Source organism: Dasypus novemcinctus, chromosome 19 (assembly GCF_030445035.2).
Source record: "Dasypus novemcinctus isolate mDasNov1 chromosome 19, mDasNov1.1.hap2, whole genome shotgun sequence".
In the NCBI taxonomy this organism is placed as follows: Eukaryota; Metazoa; Chordata; class Mammalia; order Cingulata; family Dasypodidae; genus Dasypus; species Dasypus novemcinctus.
In genome coordinates this window covers 35,760,848-35,765,763 of record NC_080691.1, presented here as the reverse complement: position 1 = coordinate 35,765,763, position 4,916 = coordinate 35,760,848, and the positions used below count along the sequence as shown (strand labels likewise).

The window sequence follows — 4,916 nt, the reverse complement described above, 5'->3', positions numbered from 1 at the left end:
ACTCAGCCCTAAGTTCCTTGGGGGCAGGTGTCATGTGCTCTTAGCTCTATCCCCACCAAGTGGGTGTCCAAATGACTGGCTCTCATACGATGTGGGCTCCTAACTGCTTAAACATACACATTCTTCCTTCAACCAGAGCTTGGAGAACCACAGCAAAATACTAAACAAGGAATGGCTATTCAGTTATTACGCTAATGCAAGCATGACAAAAAGAGGGCGTTATTCCCGGAGGGATCTAGAAGAGGTTTTTGCGCCTTTCTGATCTACTGGGGCAGCACCCCCAAACCTCAGAGGGAAAGTGGTAAACAAAGAAACTCAGGAAAAAATTGAGATCTTTACCAGTCCTCAGTTATATGTCAGACACTGTGCTCAGTACTTTACATGTATCAATTCAGTATTTATCCTCAACACATCCCTAGGAGTTGCTATCATCCTCTTCATTTTATGAACTAGGAAACTAAGATGCAGAACGGTGATGTGGCTTGCCCAAAGGCATGGAGCTGGTATGTGGCAAAGGCAGGATTCAGACTTAGGCCTGTCTGTAAGTCCTACTGAGCATCCTCCTCGACTTGGACCCCAAAGGGATTAAACTCTACTAACTCTGTGCAAAACTGAACAAGCGTCCACTGATTATACACTTGTTTTTTGGGGTTTTTTGTTTGTTTCATGATTTTTTTTTTAATTTTAAATTTTCCCACGTCAACAACATCCTTCATTAGTGTGGTGCATTTGCCACAAATGATGAACTCATCTTGGAGCATTGCCACTAAGTGATGAATATAGTTTATACTGTCGTTTATACTCCTTTCCGCACATTTTTGCAAGTTATTACAAGATATACAATGGCCTGTATCTGTCATTGCAATGTCATTCAGGATAATTCCCAAGTCCCAAAAATATCCCCAAATTACACCTATTTTTCCTTCACCCTCCCCTCGGAACCTCCAGTGGCCACTGCCTCCACATCCATGATAAAAGTTCTTCCATTACTAGGATCACAGCATCTACAGTAAAACAATTGTTAAGTTCACTCTAGTCCATCGGCCATTCCCCAATCCTGAGGATTCTGGGATGGCGATGTCCACTCCACCTCTAATTGAAAGGGGGCTTAGAGCCCATGGGTCAGATGGATGGGACTATCTTGCTTGCAGTTGCTGACTCTCTGTGTTCCTTGAGATGGTCGTTGTCAGTCATCATCTCCTTGTTAGTTGTCCTGGGTGAGTCCAATAAACTAGAGAAGAGATGTTGCAAGTCTATTGAGATTCAGGGCCCAACTGGCACATGGACAGCCCAAAGACTTAAGTCTCTTGGACATACAACTATCAACTCTAGTACTAACTACAGGTTCCAATAGAGGGGCAGCAGAGCCATGTGTAGGGAAACCACAACTGAGTCCAACTCTATCACACTGGGGACCGTAAATTCAAAAGTAGGGTCCACTGGTGGGGTGCCAAATTCCTGAGCCGTCTGCCCTGCCTGTAGCGTCTGGATGTCTCCAGAGCCCGCAGGAGCCCCATGATTATACACTTTGGATAGATCATATGGTATGTGACTGTATCTCAATAAAATTCCTTAGTAAATAAGTAAATAGTTGTGCAAGAATAGCCAGAAATAGCAGCTATGTGCAGCAGGGGAAACAGAGAGAGTCTGAGAGGTGAAGAATTTTCTTGCTTGTTTGTCGGGTTTTTGTTTATTATTATTATTGAAGTAATGAAATGCTCTAATAATTATTGAAGTGATGAATGCGCAACTATGTGATTATACCAAATACCATTGATTCTACACTTTGGATGAATTGAATGCTTTATTAATATGTAACAATAAAACTGATTTGTTTTTAAAAAAACCTGAATGAGCTCCTCCAATTTCTTGCTGTAGTCATTTATGCATTGTAACCACATTTTCTCAATGCCCTTTGCAAGATCCTGTTGACACATATGAATGAGACACAGGCCTTGCCTCCAAGACTTCACAGTCTGATAAAGTGGAGATTAAACCATTTATTGAGATAACATGTGCAGGGACTTAGAGAGCCAGAAATGGGAGGTAGAGGAATGATGAGAGTGTTCTAGTTTCTCAATTTCAGTTTTCTCAGATCTACACCAAGGAAGTTTGAAGAGACTGATTTCAAGGGTTCCTTCAAACACTAACTTTATAAACTAGAAATTTTATAGGCATTTGTGGTATAGTGTCCAAAGTGCCCTACCTTCCTTAATCAGGAAAGTGGCCAAAGACTGTTCATCGCATTAAACTGAATTTTATTGCATTGTTGGAGCATCTTATACTGGGAGTTGTGTTGAGTGGAATTGACTTGCCTTGGGTTGATTTAGATTATTTGGGTTAAAAAGAGGCCTATTGGTTTGTCTTGGTTTGGTTTGCAACGTGTAGCTGATTTTCATCAAAGTCAGGTTGAATTGGATTTGGTTGGTTGGGTTGTTAGTGAGGGTAGGCTGCGTTGATTTATGTAGCTGATTTCAGCAGGATTGAGCGGTGTTGGGTGTGTTTTGCTGGGTTCAGTTGGCCTGGCTTGGCATGGATGAAACTGATTTGTATCCGTGTATTTCAGAAGTCTTTCTGCTCTAGGGCCATTTCCCCCCCAGTTCCGGAAGGCTCTTTAGAGCCACAACCACAGTGGATGGAGCCATTTGGCATTTGGGAGGTCTGACCCAAACAATGCTCCAAGGAAGACTGAGTGTTCCTGCATCTGCTGAATTTCAGCCTATTTGTGAGGGAGGTGATGGTGAGGGTGTTGGGGTGGGACGTGGCAAAGGTGAAAAAGCCTTTACTCCCCTTTTGCGTCCCCGTTGGTCTATTCCATTCATCCATTTGCCTAACATTGTGGAGCACTTTGCTGGGTACTGACAATTAAAGAATGAATAAATAATACCCTTTTCCTGTCCTTAAGGAATTCATAAACCCAAACAATGACTAAAGAGTATATGCTTTTTTCGGGAAAGCTCCCCATCCTTGGATGTGGCTATCAGCTGTGCAATGAGCAAACTTTGATCCCAAATCCTTGGAACGATAGAATCAACAACCAAAAATCTATTTTTAAAAAATAATATAAAGGAATGCCTCTAAAAAGTCTGATGGAGGAAAAAAAGGGAGAGAGCAAACCTACTGAAACATTCTGCAGAAACAATAGAACTTTTACAAATTATTTTTAAAGTATGATGAAAATTAACAAATTTGACACAAATGAGAAAATTTCTAAAACTGTAATATCCATTAAAATTCTATCAAGCCAATATATCATCCCCTCTCCTCACCATCCCACCATACTCCCAAAAAGTAAACACAGCGAATTAATAATTTCACAAACTATTTATATTAAACTTTAAGAAACAGACAAAAAATCCAATGTTCTATGCATTATTTTAGGGACTAGAAAAATGAGAACACACCCAAATGTATTTGAAGCTAGTAAACACCTTTATGCCAAAATCCAGCAAGAACAATACAATAAAGAAATCTATAAAAGAAATACTACCTATAAAAATAGATGCAAAAAAATATGAAATAAAAAGCTAACAAATAAAATTCAGCAATGTTTTTTAAAAATACATTATAAGATAAGGGTTATCTCAGGAACGCAAGAATGGTTCCACATCAGAAAAATTTTACTACATCACATTAACCATTAACATATAAAAAGATAAAATAATGTAATTAACTAAATATATTCTAAAAATTGAAAAAGCAACACTCATTTACAAGTAAAATTGTCATCAAATGAGGAATTGAAGTGAACTTTCCTAATAATGAAGAGCTAAAACAAAGTCTATAAGGAATATTATCAATAAGAATTTAAATGTATCTTCAGTAAGTCAACAATAATACTTCTAGTGCATATTGTATTGGCAAGATCCTAGTCATGCAAACAACAAGAAAAAATAAGAGAGATAAGAATTGGAAAGAGACAAAATATGATTTCCCAAAGATTTGGTTGCCTACATAAAGTTTACAAGACAATGTACAGACAAATTATTAGGAATAATTAGGCAAATTACTAGGAAAGATAAGAAAACTCAGCAAGATTTCAAGATATAAGACCAATATTCAAAAACCAATAGCAGCTTCTGTTTCCAAATAGGATATAATAGGTCAAGACATTCACAAACAACTGGATGAATTACAGAAAACTTAATTTTAAAGGCATCAGAGACCTGTGGGAGCAATGGAAACTATATGGACTAAAATTCCAGAGAAGGGCGATCCGCTCAGAAGGGAGCTAACGGTTGGTTCCTGCTGTTTGATTATGGGAGCAACTGCTGATTTGGGGCCTAGGCTGAGAACCTAGGTTTTGCCCAGACAGAGGTTAACAGCAGAGAAAAGAAAAGCACAGCAGCAAAACAAGAGTGGGCAATGGGAGATAAAATAGTCACCAAAATTATTTTGCTAGTTTAAGCACTAAACAGCTCCTCAATGACTGTTGAGCTTTGCTTTTTTATCGCTGTGATTTGTGGGTGGATGTTGGTTGTTTTTTTGTTTTTGGTTTTTGGTTATACAATTTTCCCTTTTATTTCTTATTGTGATTAAATATACATGTTCAGGGCTCGCTTCGGCAGCACATATACTAAAATTGGAACGATACAGAGAAGATTAGCATGGCCCCTGCACGAGGATGACACGCAAATTCGCGAAGCGTTCTATATTTTTACGCAACAAAAAGAAACGCAGATCCCCATGCTGCTGACAAGAACAGAAGCGGACAAAGAGGACACAGCAAATAGACACAGAGAACAGACAACCGGGGTGGGGGGAGGAAGGGGAGAGAAATAAATAAATAAATAAATCTTTTCTTTAAAAAAATAAATAAATAAATATACATGTTCATAGCAGCATTACCCACAATAGCCAAAAGGTTGAAACAACCCAAATGAGCATCAACAGGTGAATGGATAAACAAAATGTGG

At 38.7% G+C, this 4,916-nt stretch overlaps 1 non-coding gene across 1 annotated transcript; it reads left to right on the top strand.

The window, feature by feature from the left end:
- Positions 1–4,552: 4,552 nt before the first annotated feature.
- On the top strand, positions 4,553–4,659 carry LOC111765182 (U6 spliceosomal RNA). The gene has a single exon (XR_002797587.1). It is a non-coding gene; the product is annotated as a U6 spliceosomal RNA (small nuclear RNA).
- The last annotated feature ends 257 nt before the right edge of the window (positions 4,660–4,916 follow it).